This window comes from Salvelinus sp. IW2-2015, linkage group LG13, assembly GCF_002910315.2.
Source record: "Salvelinus sp. IW2-2015 linkage group LG13, ASM291031v2, whole genome shotgun sequence".
Lineage (NCBI taxonomy): Eukaryota > Metazoa > Chordata > Actinopteri > Salmoniformes > Salmonidae > Salvelinus > Salvelinus sp. IW2-2015.
The window spans coordinates 50,402,090-50,409,155 of NC_036853.1; positions in this window are offsets into that span (position 1 = coordinate 50,402,090).

Sequence of the window (7,066 nt, forward strand, 5' to 3'; positions counted from 1 at the left end):
AATCAAATGTATTTTGTCACATGCGCGGAATACAACAGTTAAAATGCTTACTTACACACCCTTAACCACAATGCAGCTTGATTAAGAATACCTTAAAAAAGTAAGAAATAAAAATAACAAATAATTAAAGAGCAACAGTAGAAACAATAGCGAGGCTATATTCAGGTATACCGGTACGAGAGTCAATTTGCGGGTGCACTTTAGTCGAGATAATTGAGGTAATATGTTGTATTTTGGCGCATGTGAAAATTAAATTTGATTTGATTTGATTGGCTGTTCAGGAGTCTTTTTGGCTTGGGGGTAGAAGCTGTTTAGAAGCCTCTGACCTAGACTTGGCACTCCGGTACCGCTTGCCATTCGTAGCCAGTGAGAACAGTCTATGACTATGGTGGCTGGAGTCTTTGACATTTTTAGGGCCTTCCTCTGACACCCCCTGGTATAGGGTCCTGGATGGCAGGAAGCTTGGCCCCGGTGATGTACTGGCCATAAGCACACTACCTCTTGTAGTGCCTTGCGGTCGGAGGCTGAGCAGTTGCCATACCAGGCAGTGATGCAACCAGTCAGGATGCTCTCGATGGTGCAGCTGTAGAACCTTTTGAGGATCTGAGGACATGCCAAATCTTTTCAGTCTCCTGAGAGGGGAATAGGTTTTGTCCTCTTCACGACTGTCTTGGTGTACTTGGACAATGTTCGGTCCCGTGTGGCTCAGTGTAGAGCATCGCGGCGCTTGCAACGCCAGGGTTGTGGGTTCATTCCCCACGGGGGGACCAGGATGAATATGTATGAACTTTCAATTTGTAAGTCGCTCTGGATAAGAGCGTCTGCTAAATGACTTAAATGTAATGTAAATGTTAGTTTGTTGGTGATGTGAACGCCAAGGACTTGAAGCTCTCACCTGCTCAATCCAGCCCCGTTGATGAGAATGGCGGTATGCTCGGTCCTCTTTTCCTGTAGTCCACAATCATCTCCTTTGTCTTGCTCACGTTGGGAGAGTTTGTTGTCCTTGCACCACAACGTCAGGTCTCTGACCTCCTCCCCTATAGGCTGTCTCGTTGTTGTCGGTGATCAGGCTACAACTGTTGTGTCATTGGCAAACTTAATGATTGTGTTGGAGTTGTGCCTGGCCATGGCAGTCATGAGTGAACAGGGAGTACAGGAGGGGATGTAGCATGCACACCTGAGGGCCCCCTGTGTTGTTACCTACATAAGGGACGCATTTGGCAGCTTCCTTATGATCAATGAGGATTTTCATAGGGCAAATGAATGGTCCCTTACTAGACGTTCGCATGTGCTATTAAAATAGGCCGACGGCCTCAGGTCGCCCCTTAAGGCCTGGTCTTCCGGGAAGTCAAAAAAGAATGTACCAGGACACTCGGTTTCCGAGATATAATAATAATAATTTTTCCTTTTTTTCTGCTGTACCGGAAATTTCCACAAGATGGCGACTGACTCTATATGGCAAATGGACATTTTATAACCAAATGGACATGGCCTTTTCTTGTAAATGGAACAGACTTCAAATATGAAACTCGGTGAGCACAGGGGTGGCCAAATGTACTTTTAGCCCAGAAACAAGATTGTGTTGAGGCCACAACGCTCTTTGAGTTAATGCACATTTTGTGGGATTAAACGTTGAAATGGTAATACAGCGCTAATTTGACCGCTTCACGTCAAAGTGCATAAACTACGGTGTAAGGAAAATAGAACCAGCCATTGATCTATCGTAGTTTACGAGAAATCGTACAACGTCCATTTAATTATGCTTAACAAAATGTGGGGGTTTTTCTCAAAAAAGTTATAGATCCAGTTGAGGTGTGTTAAGTCAAATCCGTTAAGGTGGGTTTCGAGGCTCTATGTGATTTCTGTGATTTTCTGTACTCACACACACACACAGCCAATATGGAGTGACACAGTGTGGGGTTACAGACACACAGAGCCTGCAATAGTTACTGGCGTTCGAACCATCAAAGAACCATCAGACCTAGAGCTCTGAAACTGTTAAACCTGTTCTAGAACTTAAATCAGTAGTGTACTGTGAGTTATGTGGCTCTAGAAGGTTCTCAGGCTGAGATACAGCCTCGGCCATTTGCATTATCTTCAATTCATTTTAATGTCGCGAAAATTACAACATTTGGAAAAGTTCCATAATCACAAGACATTGCATTGAAACCGCCTCTGCCCATAGACGGACCCTACACGTTTCTATCCGATAGCTCCTTCGACCAGGGATCAGGGATTTCAGCACTAATTAAGGTCTCTGCTCCGGCTCCGAATTAACTCGGGATTCGGGGGATTTTGTATATGGTTCGCCCAATGGCAATAAGTAGCCATGTTTGTCACATTTCATGGGGTCTTCCCTTATCACCTAGGGGTGTCCCGTCAGGAAGTCCAGATCCAGTTGCAGAGGGAGGTGTTTGTTCGTAGGATCCTTAGCTTATGATTAGTGATGAGCTTTGAGGGCGCTATGGTGTTGAACGCTGAGCTGTAGTCAATGAAAAGCATTCTCACATTGGTGTTCCTTTTGTCCAGGTGGGAAAGGGCAGTGTGGAGTGCAATAGAGATTGCATCATCTGTGGATCTGTTGCGGCGGTATGCAAATTGGAGTGGGTCTAAGGTTTCAGGGATTATGGTGTTGATGTGAGCTATGACCAGCCTTTCAAAGCACTTCATGGCTACATATGTGAGTGCCACGGAACGGTAGTCATTTAGGCAGGTTACCTTAGTGTYATTGGGCACAGGGACTATGGTGGTCTGCTTGAAACATGTTGGTATTACAGACAGACAGGGAGAGGTTGAAAACRTCAGTGAAGACACTTGCCAGTTGGTCAGTGCATGCTGGAGTACACGTCCTGGTAATCCGTCTGGCCCTGCGGCCTTGGGAATGTTGACCTCTTTAAAGGTCTTACTCACATCGGCTGCGGAGAGCGTGATCACACAGTCGTCCGGAACAGCTGATGCTCTCATGCATGTTTCAGTGGTACTGGCCTCGAAGTGAGCATAGAAGTWATTTAGSTCGTCTGGTAGGCTCGTGTCAATGGGCAGCTCTCGGCTGTGCTTCCCTTTGGCTACTGAGGGCTAAATAAAGGGAGAGTAATAATGAAAATAATGTAGTCCAGGTCTGCGTAATGATGGTTGCTAGGGCCGTTGGTTAGTAGACTGGCGACGTCGAGAGCCAGAGCGGGGGAGATGGAGTAGGTGTGACAATCTTCTTGCTAGTGCTTCACATTGCATCTTTGTGTCTAAATTTAATAGAGAGAAGGGATGATAAGACCAAAATTTTTTCAATGGTTTTAAATTCAGATTTTTTTGCATGTTTTTCTTTTTTGAATCCTTCATATTCAATAAATRCTTATGTTGAATTACTCGTCTTTTACTTTTTGCAGAGTGGAAACAATCCRGCAATCATTAAGTCAGAAAACTTTTTAAAACTATTAGCGGTCTTTGCATACACATTTGTGTCTTTTAGATGGGTTGAGTCCAGTCAGAGTAAACAGGTTATTTGCATGTCAGGTCAAGGGAAATATGATATACTCCACACGAATGCAGGAAGGGGGACAGACTCTCCTCTTGTTGATGCTCAGGGCTGCGTCCAAAATAGTATCCTATACCCTATAAAGGGCTCTGGTCAAAAGAAGTGCACTATAAAAGGGAATGGGGTGTCGTTTTGGACGCACTTGGAAATAAAACATGTGACGAAACACACAGGTGGGGCAGGAAAGGGTCGGGTAGAGCAGCGATTTGGATAAGGTCCAGCGTCTGTGACAGGCACAAYCACATCACATCCCAGAGGACAGGGAMGCTGCATCAATACAGGTTAGACAAATGTTTGTTTTTTATTTTAAAATGTAAATATTTGAATTCAAACCCCAATTAATATCCAATATATATGTTTGTGAATAAAACAATAAGAGGTWGAAAGATATTATTTTAAGGCCAGGCACCACTCCATAATAGGGATTTGATTTCCCCTTAATCATATTTACAATCAACTTTTACCGTTGATTGTAGACACAAATATTATAATTTGTTCAATTAAAATTGTGAATCCATTTTGTTACATTCTCTATGAAATGGGCTTTTAAAACTGCTTACATGTAAATTCCCCTGTTTAGGGAACCTGCATGGATTGGTACCGGTTCCAATCGACATTTTTGCTTATAAATAAATCGTTGAACACCGTAGATCGAAATGGCTTAAATTGAGCGATAGCCCTTGTTCCAAAGACACAGTAGTATATTTTCGCACCTGTGTGACATAAAATGTGAAATCTGAAACCACTTGAAGCTGGGATGTCCCACCTTCATTTCATTTGATCTTCCGACTGTTCATCAACTCTGGCTGAACCCTACATCACAGCCATTGGCAAAGCACATGCCTTTCGGGACGAGAGTGGTTTCATCACTATGCACATTCAGAGATTGATTGAATACTTCATATATTTTAAATTAAAAACACTTTCTGTTTGTCATAGATGGTCATCTCATGATAAATAATTCCTTTCGGGTATTACATTTTAGATTATGTGTAGTTTAATTTAGTGAGCTTTGAAATGGATGTATGGATGTATTGTCCATTTTAAAGGGGTTAATATTCATGACATTTTGATGAAGGTAGTATGATAAACTAAAGAAAATATACATTTTTATCAAGATATGACAATTGTATATTTACTTTTTGAAAATACAAATATTAATGGACCAAAATACCAACAAACCTCAAAATTGATAGGAAGATGCAAAATTGTAATTTAGCCTTAAATCTGAATATTGGAATATTCAGATGTTGACTACAGTATGACACTTATACATATATTTGTCTGTCGTGTCTTTGATAATATAGTTTGGAGTAAAGGAGGTGTTTCAAGTGACAACTTGATGATCATCTTCTCTTGATGCATTTGTGTGTTTCTGATCTGATCGTGTCTCTCTTCTCCCAAAACCAGGATGTGTCCCAGATGGCACCCTATTCCCTATATAACACACAGGAATCTGGTCAAAAGTAGTGCACTATGTAGGGAAAAGGGTGCCATTTGAGATCCATTCCAGAACTTAACCGTTCACTCCTCCATCTGTATCCACAGAAGCAGCTTCCAGAGAAGCGATGAACACTTCTGAAGAGGGGGATTCTTATTTCCCCTCTGTGGTCAACAACACCGGCCTTACATCTCAACAAGAGATCTTATTCGTTGTGTCCCATTCAATCAACCTCATCCTGAGTTTCCCCACCAATGTCTACGTCCTGTGGCTGATAGTGACCAGAGCCGGAGGAACGATGGCCTCAGAGTTCTTCGCTCTCAACCTGACCATGTCTGAAATGATTGTCTGCCTTTTTGACGTCTTTTCTTTGATGGATTTTTACTTCCCAAAAGTTTCTCTTTTTCCTGCTGTGCAATTTTTCTCAGGTTTCTTGATAGGTGCTCGGCCCCTGTTCCAGTGCTGTGTCTGTGTGGAGCGCTACCTGGCRGTGGTCCACCCTGTGGTCTAYCTGAAGTACAAACCCCTCAGATACAGGGTCGGAATCACTGGTTTAGYCTGGTTGGTTGTGATCGGGTTCTGTTTGGCCACAATTTTGATGGGTTTGTTTGCTCCCTACTTTAGACTGGCCATGAGCGCTTACATCGTGATTTTAKTAGTGATGTCATTCTGCTGCCTCTCAGTTCTCTGGGCTCTGAAACGTCCCAGGCCGGGGGATGGTGARAAGGAGGTGACAAACAACATGAAGATGAGGGCGTTTAAGATCATTTTGATCAATCTAATAGCTTTAGTGGTGACCTACCTCCCAATGCTGCTGGTAGCAGCTCTTTACGGGCACTTGGGATCCAGATTACATCAGGCTTTGATTGTGTCTCTCATCATTGCTGTGGTGACTGGGTTTATCCAGCCCCTCCTCTACCTCCACAGGTCTGGGAAACTGCCCTGTATCAGAGGTCTCTGAGGAAGACATGACTTCCTATTACGGGGTGCTCATACTACTCACTACTTTCAGTAACTMAGCTACTAGAAATGCRTCATATCCAATGGGAGGACACWTTCWGYAATTTAACMGTTGGCGACTAGAGAGATATGACCAAAGTTAAGGAAGTTTCTAACTTCATGCAAGTGATCAGTGATGCAACCRCTTGATAGCCARTTRGAGGAGGGAGGGTCTCGCTAGACAGCTTTGACRCTGTGSWGGATAGGCTAACAACCAACATGTTGTTTTACATGCTGTTCAGAAGATTAACCGCTGAGGGGAGGTTTTGGCAACAAGGTGGCTGAAGGTAGTGAGTGTCCTGTTATATGTCACTGCTATGAAGTATGGCATCGATAAGATATTTAGTTTGACTTCATTTGAATTCTGTCATACATTTTTCAATATCAAAACTTGTGAAAGTGGAAAAGGATATACTTGTGTGATAGATAACGTACGAATAATAGTAAGAAAGTAGATAAGTAGTAGATATAATGAAAATAACATTATAAACTTCAGTTTATAATCAATAAGTTAGTCCTGTTGACCTTTAAATGCAGTTATTTTTAAATGATTAAGAAACTGATTGTGATGTTAYATGACTCTCTTAGGAATGGCTAATGTCCACAGCCTTTATAACTGATGTCAGAGTTTTCTGTAAGCAGGAGGAGGYTGAGCAACTATGTAGATCTTAAAGACCACTATCACTTTYAAATGTAGATGTCAGAATCAATTTAAAACTGATATTATATTAGTTTCACTGTTTGTGAAAATACATCTTTATTATTTCACATAATTGAGGCTTCTAAGAAAGACAATATACCCGTTTGTTTGAATGTAGTTCTAGTATATCATGGACAAATTACACAAAAAAATGTTTTTACTTTGGAAAACCGACTGTTTGATTGATTTGCAGAWAATCTTGTGGTATAATGACTTTTTCATAATTAATCCTACTAATGTTATTCACTGTGTTCTAAACTATCATGATGTGTGAGGAGTTATTACTCTGTTTCATTGTCCTCCATTTTCTCTTGTCCAATAAAGGCTCAAGTTAAAGCACGCGTGTTTGTCTGTCTTGTTAAATAATAATAGACGCATCATTTAAATAAGTTAA